The 13,051-nt window shown below is 39.6% G+C and overlaps 1 protein-coding gene and 1 long non-coding RNA gene across 3 annotated transcripts in view; one reads left to right on the top strand and one right to left on the bottom strand.

Annotated features, from left to right (window-relative positions):
- rpl38 (ribosomal protein L38) overlaps nucleotides 1-13,051 on the top strand; it is a 1,062,689-nt gene that overhangs the window by 891,918 nt on the left and 157,720 nt on the right. The window lies entirely within an intron of this gene.
- The window catches only part of LOC125880574 (uncharacterized), a 159,339-nt gene continuing 150,638 nt past the window's right edge, over nucleotides 4,351-13,051 (bottom strand). The window contains exon 3 of the long non-coding RNA XR_007448088.1: nucleotides 4,351-4,465. This is a non-coding gene — a long non-coding RNA (uncharacterized LOC125880574). The remainder of the gene's footprint in view (nucleotides 4,466-13,051) is intronic.

The raw sequence follows: 13,051 nt of genomic DNA, 5'->3' as shown, positions 1-13,051 counted from the left end.
CAAGCGCCTGCTGATGCCCTCTCCTTTCTACCTATCACTAACAAACAGCCACCCAATCTGAGTAGCACATGAGGTAGAAGTACAGGAACACAACTCAGACAAACTAACCACATGCAGAACTGCAGGATCACGTTTATGGACTTTTGCATTTCACATTTTTCAGTTCCAAGTTTAGTACCTGAGCCACAACACACACAGGCTGCAATCACTCACATTAAGCTGGGTTTTCCATCCTTGAATTACAAGTCTTTCAGTGGCTGCGCCTGATGCCAACATGGCGAAATCATTCAGCACAATCACCGTCAGGTTAGGAAACATTTTAGCATGCTTCTTCCACCACCATAAAACTTCAAAAGCATCCTCCCTGTACCTGTAAATTTATATATGTTTACATATTATAACCCGTTAACACAGCTTCCTGCGGGTACTTGACTAGGTGCAGGACTGGACTATGCATCACTCCGTTCACATTATAGGTAATAAAGTACTCTATTGGTATCGGTATTACTTTAACGGTACTGTTATTGTGTTATTGTACTGTTCTGTGATTTAAAAAAAAAACATACCCAACCCTATCAAGAGCCACTGGAAAATTAAAACTCCGACAATATTTTCTATTTTTACAGTTTCTTGCTCAAATAAATGATGTAATTTTGGTGTTTTTAAAGAAAACATGCCTTCTGAATCTGCCAGCAGGTTTTGGGGTTCACAGGGTGTTTTAAAAAATTACAAAATACAACCAGTTCAAGTTGTATGTCCCTACCATCTGCCAAAGCTTAAAACATTATTTGACATGCCTTGGCTGTTTTGCAACCCCACCCCTGCAAATAAAGAGCAGTGCCTTAGCTCAATTACCTACCAATGAACAACCCTGTTATTTTAATTAACAAACTGTAACCCATCATTTGAATGAAAACAATCTTTTCACAGAAAAGCATTTAATGTGTTCTCATGTGAACAAAGGCCAGTGGGAAAGAGCAATGCAGAGAGGTGAGGGCACTTATTCATTTATCTTCTATTTATGTTCCTCCATTTAATTGAATTTTCTGTTATAGTCTTGGCCCGCTGATATAAATCACGCCTCTCAATCAGTCAAGATAGCCAAAAGACGGCTCCTGCTACAGATGTACGAGAAGGGCGGGCAGGGGGCAAGAGGAGGCCAAGATTTATGTGTGCAAGGAAAAACATGACCCTGGGTCTCTGCTGCCTGTCAGCAGAGCATCTTTTCCATTACCTTGAGGATTCATAAGCACTATATTTCAGTCAGGGGTCCTTGAACAAATTCAGGAATGACACAAAAATCACAAATAATTCCACCACACTGCAGTATGTTTTTCATAAGCTTCAGCAATTAAAATATGTTTTCAGCCGCACCACAGCAGAATGTGGATGTTTACGTGGTCTTTCAAAGGCTGTTTCGTATTATAGTTTGTCCTTGGGTCTTTTGATAATTGTATGTTAAACAAGTATGCCAAAAGAGAAAATGATCTCTCATGAATGGCTTTTTTATTGCTCACCTTGTTTATTGTGCTACATGGTCATAATAGACATTCAACCCATCTTTCGGCACAATATTAAGCACATGTCAGAGGTTAGTCATTCATTTACACGGCAAATACTTCTTTGTTCTGACAAGAAAAGACAAACTCATCCAAAGGATTTATTCATCTCAATCTGCAAACCACAAATGTGTTACATTCAGACCACATGTACATGAATAGAACATGAACTGCCTCCTTATTTATGGTCTGTACTGACTCCTAATACTATGAATAGCTGCACCCTTGGGTCAGGCAGAGAACTTAAGTACGTCACTCAGGTTTTTCCTCCCTCATCTCAGTGTGAGCTACGGATTTGGCTCAAACTAGATTATATTTTAAATGGTAGACTATAAAAACAGGATTAAGGCCTGTCTGACCTCTGAATGCACATCTGTGTTTAGTGAGCACTGCTAATTCATTGCTTTAAATTAGCAGTTTATTTTAAAGGAACAGTGTAAGATTTAGGGGGATTTAGTGACATCTAGTGGTGAAGATTGCAAATTGCAATGAGCTGAAACGTCTCCCAGTTAGAGTTCCTTTGGTCTTTATTGTTCAGGAGGTTTTTCCTGGGAGTCGACTATCCACAGAGGTCTCTTCCTCTCTAAAACAAACAGACCAGGTGATCTAAAAAAAAAGAAAAAGCAGCTTTGCTTCACAAATCAGTGTTTCTCAATCGCTGTTTGGCATGTCAGAGACGGTCGTGAGCCCAGCACCTGCTAATGTGTGCTCACCTTTTTTTTTCTCATAACTTAAGATCGAGATGTTCAGGAGGTTTCTACTCAGAGGCTTATTTCTTAAGCTGAGACCTTTCCTTGCACTTAACCTTAACCTTGTACAAGTCTTTATTTGAGGCTCATAGAAATTACTGTAATGTTATATGGTGCAATAACTTTCCAAGTTATCTGATGAAATGACAGATTCTTCAGAAAAAGTGATACGTATCATATCCTGGTCCGAGGTAAATGATCCTTCTGACTCTCTTTTTCAGAGGCTCACTGAATGTAACATTTTTCATAATGCTGGTATAATGTTGTATTCAAGCTCAACAACAGATGCTGTGACCTTATTCCAACTGAGTCTTCCTGTCACTCGTATGGGACTGGAAAAAACATCTTATAAAAGGGCAAACATGTAAACTTAATTGTTGAGCTTTAGTGGTTTGCAGAGGTCCATAGGTATGTAATGAGACTGATAACAGTGTAGAAGTGTTGTTATCTGTCTGTCATTTGCACTTCCATGTGTTTGTTTTTATGCTGTCTTACCTATCAAACCGATGTTTAGACTGATGGAATAACTCTTCATAAATCTCAGGACCATTTAGTAGTTAGCATTAGGTTAGTTTAGTCTCAAGGTTTTTGGAGTTCTGTGGTTAAAGATTTTACTGTAAATTATATGCACTTTCTTTACTTAAATTTAGACAACGTGTTCATAAACACATTTAAAATTTAATTTGCTTCATGTCTGGGCCTTTATTCTCAAGCTTTCCATAGCTTATCAGCGTGTTCCATTTCACATCTCCATTATTTCGTATGAATTCTACATGTATTTTTTCTTTATCTGTTTTTGTGAATAAATATGTGAATTGAAGGAGAAATACCCGCAGAGGTCTCTTCATCTCCAAAACAAACAGGCGCAGTGATTTAAACTGGTTAAAAGAAACTGAATAAAGCAGTTTTAATAAAGCATTAAAAAACAAACAACAAAAAAACCCCATTTTTTTCTGTTGCTCTCGTCGCAGTGGAGCTGTGAACTACAGCGGCAATTGCAAAAATGCAAATGGCCCTTCTAGAGTCAGTGTTTGGTTTTTCCGTTTTGGGCTACTGTAGAAACATGGCAGTGCAACGTGGTAAACTCTGTAGACAAGGACCTGCTCCCCTATGTAGTTCTAAACGGCTCATTCTAAGGTAACAAAAACACAAGGATTCTTATATACAAGTGAATGTATACTACAGAAAACATACCTATGATATTACATTACATTTCTGCCAATATATCCCCCTAAATCCTTCACACTGGATCTTTAAATGGCCTCCACCTTGTTACTACTGTGCTTTCCAACAAGGGCTCCAGTTTGATGTTATCCCTTTTCAGAAGCTTTGTAAACCAGCATGCATCAATGTGAAATTGTTATGCTGTTTGTTTTTCATGTGAAACTTTTTTTATGTTGCTGTCTTGGTCAGGACTCCCTTGAAAACAAGATTTTAAATCTCAATGGGAATATTGGGAACAAAGGGAGCATTTATTTTTACATAAGTAAAATAAAATCAAATGAGCAGAGTTTCTCATCAAGAGGTGGAGGGATTGTGGATGGTGGATGGCATGATGCCTGGGCGAGATGGCTGCCAGGCAGGAAACAGCAACAGACTACTGTTCGAAAACAATGTTTCGGGACATGATCAGCCACGTTTGTAGGGACCAAACCAGGTGTTTTAATACAAAACATGATGTTTTTCTAACCCCTAACCAAGTGTTTTCGTGCCTAATCCTAACTGCATGTTAACAGCAGCATTGTCACAACATAAAGTTGACAACCTAAACACCAAGTTTCAACATACACATGAAACATACAAATGTAACATATCTGTGATTTGCAGAAACATACAATGCGAACATTTCTTCTGGGGACTGGGTTGGTTTATCAGCAGTGTTCTTTTGAACCGATGCAGCCTATTGGACGATGGTGAAAAATCTACTTTATAACTACAGTACAGAGTTTGAATTAGCTGAAGGCAGTAGTAAATACAATATGATAATGTTGAATGCCCGTGAATAGTGTTATTGAATGCTTTTTCTTCCTCTGTTGCAATGCAGGAAACATCATGGGATTGAGAGCGAGGACATGATCTATAGACCTTCAGAGACAAAGCCTTGGCATGAATATGTTTCACTCCTTTGCTGCGGCCATTTTGTTGTCGACTGTTGAACTGAAATTGAATAGCGGTAGTTTATTGTCAGTCATTGCTGAGGACTTAACCCTAATCAACACACAGTGGCTCGATACAAACTCTTTGCTAGAGAAATGGATTTAAATTATCTGACTGAGGGCACGACTTGTTGGCGACAAAGAATCTCAGATGCCTGCAAATTCAATAAAGTCACTCCACCAATACCCGGCCCCCGTACACACCCCCCTTCCACACACACATCAATGTGTGCACAGCGTCCAATCCGGTCTCGGTGTTCTTCAATAAAGTCCCCTCTGACAAACATGATGGAGAGCCACTCTGCTTCAGAGCCGGATACTCAGAAAACGACTTGATGATAAAATATTGCCATCCTGGCAGTTGACTTGCCAATCCAAATTAAAAAAAGTTGGAGTGGCCAGGTTTATGCTGCACCCTTCACTGCCGCCATATTTCACGCTTTTACACCTGCTACACACTCACACGCTCACACACTGCTACCCTTTCTCTCTTTCCGGTAAGAGCTGCAAAGCTCAATAACCTAATAAGTAGATCTGGTGTAAGGCCTTTCATCTCTGGAGATTGATGCCTCATCCCTTCCTAAATAGAAAAAAAACTGGAGATAACCTACAGTATGTAGACTTCGTCATCAAGCTATAAATATGAGATGAATATGAGATATAGTGACCCATAGCACAGCTTTGACTGCAGGCACGCTCATAGTATCCTCCTGAGTCTGAACACAATATACCCTTCTTCACAAATATTTTCTACATTAAATATAGAACACATTTTTACATTAAATATAGAAGGTTTTTACTACTTTTAAATTTCCTTATGATATTGTTTGACTTGCTTTACCCATCTTTTCTCGTGGTTTCTGCCCACCCGAAGTCCTTGCTGAACGAATACAATGTTATCTGATAGGCCACTAATTTTTGATCTTGACACAAGCTTCTTCTGGGTTGCCAAGTTGCATTGAAAAGATGGCATGTGTACGAATCTGCCAACAACAACAACAACAACAACAACAACAACAACAAGAGGTATGCACATTCATCCTGCCTTAAGCACTCTCACAGAAAAAAAGCACTCCGTGAATGGAGCTCCAACAAAAACAGGAATGTTAAATAGGAGTGCACATCAGTCACCTTTTCATTACTGTATCCTGTAGTTAGGGGTGATGGAGTTCAGTTTTAATGACATGCAGTGGTCTCATAATTATAGGTACGACAGCATATTGGGGCCATTATAGGTATAGAAATAAAAGATAATTATAATAATAATAAACAAAAAGGACAGTTATTTGTCTTTTTACATAGTTATTGGGGGTGTCACTGACACTGCTTTGAGTGGGCATTAAGATCCAACAATCATGTGACATAAATAATGAAATATATTTGACTTGACGTCTCTACCTCCCTGTGGATTATTTCATCTATTTTTTTTTTCCATTGCTGTTCTTTGTTAAGCATCTCTGAGTATCCTGAAAAGTGCTATATAAATCCAATGTATTATTATTTATTACTATTATGTAGGTGTGGCTTTAAAAAAATCCCAACCCACAGTCAAAAAATTTGATTTAAAAAGGAAATAAATTGTTTTTTTGTTTTTTTTTTAAATGGTTTGTTTTTTCTGCTTTTTTCAGTGGCTTATTTAAAAAAAAAAATAAATAAAAAATTATACAGGGGCCAAGAGAAGGGTGTAATATAAAAAATTCTGAATATCTCAGAAAATACAAAAATGGAATACTGTCTAAAATTAAAGTAATTATATTAAATAATTAATGGCAGAGGTACAATTGTGCATGACAGAGGGATTTCAATTTACTGTAACAATTACAGTAGCATTAGTCTTACATCATACTCCTCAATTAACACACATTTTGCTGCTATTGAGTCATGAATCAATGAACACTGTTTGCTCATTCACGGGCGAATGATTGACGAGGTGAAACAACTCAGCGTCCCCGCTGTGAAACACCACAGTCAAACAAACTGCAAATTAAAATCAGTCGATTAATACATTTATTAAAACAGCACGTGTTTATGAACCCTTTGTACTGATATATTCAAATATGCACATCAATCTATGCCATTTGTGTTTAGTAATACTATTAAGTAGAGATCCAATAACAGCAACCTATCATTGCACAACCACAGCTTTATTACAGTATGTGTCTGGGGCTGGATATGTGATTTCACTGCTAGTTTTTTTTCTCATAAAATTGTTACTATAATCTAAGAGACGTGTCATTACATGGCATGGATGATTCCAGTTGCCTCCCTGTCAGCTTCACTAAATTTGTGCTAAATTTATTCTCTTATGTCTATTTTGCAAGTATTGGTGGTGCTTTTAGTGATTGGCTTTGGATGATGGTGGTGTGTGGCTGCCAGTCACACACTCACCAGTCCGTAAGCTTTCCTTCTACTGACTTATAGCGAGCTAGTGCCAATTTAGCACCAAAAAAAAGAGCTGTCTGGCAGTGAGGTTAAAAGGTGAAAAAAAATCCTCAATAAAGCATCCACTTAAGTGGGATTTATACTTGTGCGTCAGCTCCATGCAGAGCCTACCCATGTGGCCTACGCCGTTGTGAGCATTTATACTTGCGGTGGTGTGTCTGTGTCACTCTGCAGTTACACCTCCAAAACACTAGTTGGCGGTGGAGGTTTCTGTGAAGTCCTGTAACGTTTAGTTGATTCAAAACACACATTAAACACACATTAAACATGGCTTAATAAAGACAATTTCAAACACAAGTACACAAATCAGCTTCACTATAACTCGCAGCATTCACAGACAAACACTTGTCTTTATCTGGACACATTTTCCCCACAAATACAACATGCTAATGTTTTTCAGACAAGCCTATGGCATTTTACATTGTATAAATTAGCCTAGCAGTTAGCAGACTTTTCCTCTTCTCATATAAAGCCAGGGACAACAGCAACATTTAACAAAGGTAAGGGCACATAATTTGGCTCCATTACAACTCACAAGGTTCACCGACAAAACAACTGTCTTATACTAAACACGTTTTCCAAACAAATATAACATGCTAACGCTATTAGCACAAGCCTATGGCATTTTACATTGTATAAATTAGCCTAGCTATGAGCAGAGATTTCCTCTACTCATATGAAGCCAGGATAAATCACGCATAAGACTTAAACGCTATTTTTTTGGAGGCTTTATTGACTTCACAGTTTATTGTTTCTTATCTGTGAACTTAAAGTAAATAAAAGCTTTGCTTCCACTGAGGTGGGCCTCTTTTAATATGGCAAAAATACTTTGAATATCAACCCACATCAATGGTAATGTCATGCTAAGGTTCCCTGGTGTGACTCCTGCCTGCTATTCCAAACTGGGGACACACTGACCGTCATCTACTGAAGGTAATACACTGACTGAATATAAGTACTTCATACGACCCCACTTCAAAAATCTTGAATTAACCTTTAATGCCCAGTAACAGTAGTGTCGATGACACCCCCTCTGAGTTCAGTCCATAATACAATAACAGTACAAGTAATTTCACAGTAAGGAGTAAGTCAGTAAGACAAATTACTATCCTCTTGAGACACCCTAAAGAAAAAACTTGGCTGCCTGCTCCATAATCTATAGACCATCATCAGGGGGAAAGAGCCAGTGAGAAATAGTTGCCATCAAAGTAACTGCAACCTGCAGAGTGCCCCCTTTGCGCGGATTGACATGGTGAGGTGTGGAGTTTTTCAATATGTTATTGCAGATGTCTCTTTGACGTCAGCCAGCCATTTCATTCCATCATGTATAAAACGAAACAGACTCAGAGGCAGAACAAAACATTTAAGAGCTGGGATTTGACACAGCAGAGGGAAACATAAAGAAAGTGGTCATCCTGCTGGGGGTGAGGTCAACGAGAACTGCACCCACATGAATTATGAGACGGCCTACTGAACCGTCTCCCCCCTGTCCACCACATTTAAAGCGCCATTGATGAGGTTTAATGGTGTTTTATTGTGTGAATTGGAGCTGTGAGGCCATGCAGGGGTGGAGGGAGGAGAGCTATGACTTTTCACTGATGTTTTATATCCAATTATCTTCATGCTGAGTGGAGGGAGGAATGGCAAACACGGGCTAAATGGTGCGTTTCATATGTGGTCAAACTCGCTTCTAACCTCAGGCGGCAAATATCAGCTGAGCATGTGCTTCCCAGTCAGGATGTTACTTTCTTGTATAAGCTATATAAGAAGATGACCGCATACTTAGACGTCCTATTTCCAAACCAATGTCAAAAATTATGTCGAAATAACAAAGCCAAATCTGTACCAATGCTCTAAATGTTTACTTTTTTTTTTTTTTTTTGGGCTCCGTTCATGTGGCTGAGCATTGTTGTCATAATCTAGTTACTGTCTCTGTAATACATGATTATGGCTCTCTCAGCATGCAAATCTAACAACCAGCAGCACAGATTATCATTCTTTCTGATCTGGCCTTTAACATTACCTAATGAGTCATCTGTTGTGTGATGTCATGGTTACCTGTCATATCCCTACAAATGTCTCGGCTGTACATCACATCTGTGTTGCAGCAGGATTAATAGAGTCGACCCCACATAATAGCTGGATTTATGACCGCCACCTCACCTCAGGGATGATCAAGGTCACATGTGTGCACATAGATAGATGGAGATATCCAGACAGACAGACGGACTGACGCAAGCAGAGAAACAGATAAACAGATAGAAGGATGGACGAACCATGGACAAGCAGAGAGACAGATAAATGGACAGTCAGACGAACGAATGTATAAACGGATGGACGGATGGACCCATAGACAAGCAGAGAGAGGGACGGACCCATGGACAAGCAAAGAGATGGAAGGACGGACGGAAGGACCCATGGACAAGCACAGAGACAGATAAACAGATAGATAGACAAATGGACCCATGAACAAGCAGAGAGACAGATAAACGCACGGACCCATGAACAAGCAGAGAGACGGAAGGACCCATGGACAAGCACAGAGACAGATAAACAGATAGATAGATAGATAGATAGATAGATAGATAGATAGATAGATAGATAGATAGATAGATAGATAGATAGACCCATGGACAAGCAGAGAGACGGATGGACCCATGGACAAACAGAGAGATGGAAGGAAGCACGAAAGGACCCATGGACAAGCACAGAGACAGATAAACAGATAGATAGATAGACGAATGGACCCATGGACAAGCAGAGAGACAGATAAACAGATAGATAGACCGACGGATCCATGGACAAGCACAGAGGTAGATAAACGGACGGACGGACCCATGGACAAGCACAGAGGTAGATAAATGGACGGACGGACCCATGGACAAGCAGAGAGATGGAAGGACGGACAGAAGGACCCATGGACAAGCACAGACAGACAGACAGACAGACAGACAGATAGACAGATAGATAGATAGATAGATAGATAGATAGATAGACAGACAGACGGACGGACCCATGGACAAGCAGAAAGACAGATAAACAGATAGATGGATGGACTCATGGACAAGCAGAGAGATAGATAAACGAACAGACAGACGCATGGATAAACGGACAGACAGATGGACCCATGGGCAAGCAGAGAGACAGATAAAAGGACGGATGGACGGACGAACGGATAAACGGATAGACAGACCCGTGGACAAGCAGAGAGGTAGATAAACGGACGGACAGACAGACAGACACATGAACAAGCAGAGAGACGGACGGACCCATGGACAAGTACAGAGACGGATGGATGGATGGATGGATGGATGATGGATGGATGGACGGTATGGACGGACTGACGGACGAACAGTAGAATGAACAGACAGAGACACACAGATAGACAGGTTGATAGATAGATACACGGATGAAGTAACGAGTGAATTATAAACATATATTTATGGTGTATATAGAGAACACAGGATATGACATGCTGTGCTGTTATGTATGGATAGTATATGAGCAGTAGAAGAGATGGATGTGGGAGGAGAGAGATGGTAAGCAAACAGAGGAGAGATGGAATGGTACAGTAACAAAAGACAACATATTGTCAGATGGAGAATAGAGCTGATGGATGTATGAAATGAACATAAGCGTAAGAGGGCCAGTCCTCCCAAGGCCAAATTCCCAACATGAAAAGTTAATAGCTGTGAATTTTCCCTCTGTTTAATTTCTCGATGATTTTCAGTTTAATAAAAACACAAGGAACAGCAGTGGGATGAAACAAAATACACTTCCACACAGAAAAAGGCAATAACCTGAGAAAATAACCATTTTAAATTAAGTTGCGACTCTGAAGTATCACAGGAGTTGCGGTGGCTCTCTGCTGAGTCGTTTCTAGCATGACAATAAACTGACAGTGAACACTTGAGACGCAGTTATGGCAAATCACACTTGATTGCTTTATATATGTGTACAGGCTTTCTTTCTCCACATCCTGCAACATTTTGTTTACAAAAACTGGGTGCAATTAGTACTGCATCATGTTGAGATATCAATATTGTGAAGTAATCTGTCAAACACTTCATTTCTTGAAGGTGTCATTGCGTAGAACACAGCGAAAAGTTGAAACTCACTTAAAAATACATCTGACTGCTGCAGTGAAAAACAAAGATTCTGATTAGTTTACAGCTCAAGACAGTTGAACCAATTTACACATGTAGTGAAGCATGCGAGTCTGCCACTAAACTCACATGGCTCAAACTCATTTCATGTGACATAATACCAAAACACCTTTTTATTACTGCTGTAAGCTCGAGGCGTTGGCTCTCGCTTTTGCTGCCACACCTCTCACCTGACAGCTCTGCTGTCAATTGCTGCTACTGCTCCTGTTCAGATGCATATAGCAATGATGTCATCCTACTGATAGGTGCAGCAGATCAGAAATAGCTTCCACTGTACGTGTCACTCCAGAGGGCGGATACAAACCATGAATTTTGATGTTTAAAGTCCCCTTCACTCAAAAATGTGTCTTACGTTTATGTTCCGTTGAATGTCTGACCCTGACTACACTGAGTTGTATCTGTGCAAAGTTTGTTAATGAAGAGGTGTTTTTATGTTTCTCTACTGAAAGGGGCGATGTCTGTGCACTTCCCAAAAATCTGAGATTTAAACATGCGCCGGGCAAGCTAGATTAGCTTCGTCACTGATAGAAAAGCCGATCGCTGTCTAAAGTGAAATATGCCTACGGCTTAGACTCTGCGTCAACATGGAGCCTGCGCCATAGCCTGACGTGCACCTCCCCAGAAATGTAACTACACGTTGTGGCGACGCAGACCTCCTGTCTACTTCTGTAAGCTGAAACCATTTCCCTCAGTGGAAACAAAGCTTTTATTTACTTTAATTTCACAGAAAAGAAACAATAAATTGTGAAGACAATAAAGCCTCCACAAAACAGCATTTTAAGTCTTGTATGCAATTTATACTTTGGGATTTATCCTGGCTTCATATGAGACAACAAAATGTTTGCTGGCTGCTAGATTAATTTATACAATGTAAAATGCCATAGGAGTGGATTTGTCAGTATAGAGAACAGAACAGTTAGCATTAGTATAGTGAACGTTTTGACAGCAGACATGGTAGAGTGAGCAGTTTTTGGAGCTTCCTTCCATTACTAGAAAAACCAGCATAGCGAATATTACGTACTGCTTAAAAACCATTAATACTGTCAGCAACTGGTAGTTAGCCTACAAGCTAACAAACAACATAAATTAACTAGAGTTACTTCCTCTGTGAACCAGTCAGGTTTCAGTTACAGGTTACATCCATGTCTGTCCAGAATCATATGTAGCCATGACAGCCGACCATGACAACACTTAAAATGTTGCTGCAAAGAAGCGACATATTCTAAAAGAAAGAATGCTTCGCACACATCTTGTCTTCGGCAGCACAAAAGATCTTTACAATCAGCACAGTTTCAAAGTGGGCATCAAAGATTAGTGTCACCAGTTCAGTATCCAACCAAATGTCTCCCCTTCTGTTCCAGAGTTATGGGGTTGATTAATGGCCAGAGAAGTGTTTCTGCAGAATATAACGATGTCACAGTGAAGCTGAACTTTGACCTTTTGGATAGAAAATGTCATCACTTTATCATTTTATCCTGTTAGACTTTAGTGTGAAATTTGTCATAGTTAAAATATGAATTCTTGATGTATGACCAAAAAACATGTTTTGTGATATCACAGTGACCTTTGACCACTAAATTACATTGTATCCTTGTATTCAAGTGACATTTGTGCCAAATTTGACGAAATCCCATCAAGGTGTTCTTGAGATATCGTATTCACAAGAATGAGTGGACGTACATTGAGGAGACACACTGGAGAAAGTGAAAGTGAAACCTACTGCAAGCAGCAGTAGTGGTGGGCAGGGTGGAGGCTATATCCTGAATTTCTCAATGAGAAAGAAAGAGAAGATCTGACAGAGATTTTTATTTTTTTTTACTTTTTATGTGGAGAAACTGTTATTTGTTTATACTGATCATAGCTGAGTATTTTTACATACTTTTAAATATGTCCAAGGAGGGATTATAATTTGCAGGACTTGCTTACGAATCCACCTGTAGAAGCTGAGTCTATGTTCCCCTACAGAAAAAGTTATTGCT

This window comes from Epinephelus fuscoguttatus, linkage group LG20, assembly GCF_011397635.1.
Source record: "Epinephelus fuscoguttatus linkage group LG20, E.fuscoguttatus.final_Chr_v1".
NCBI lineage: Eukaryota > Metazoa > Chordata > Actinopteri > Perciformes > Serranidae > Epinephelus > Epinephelus fuscoguttatus.
Note: the sequence above shows the minus strand (reverse complement) of the source record. Positions and strands in the feature narration are given on the sequence as shown.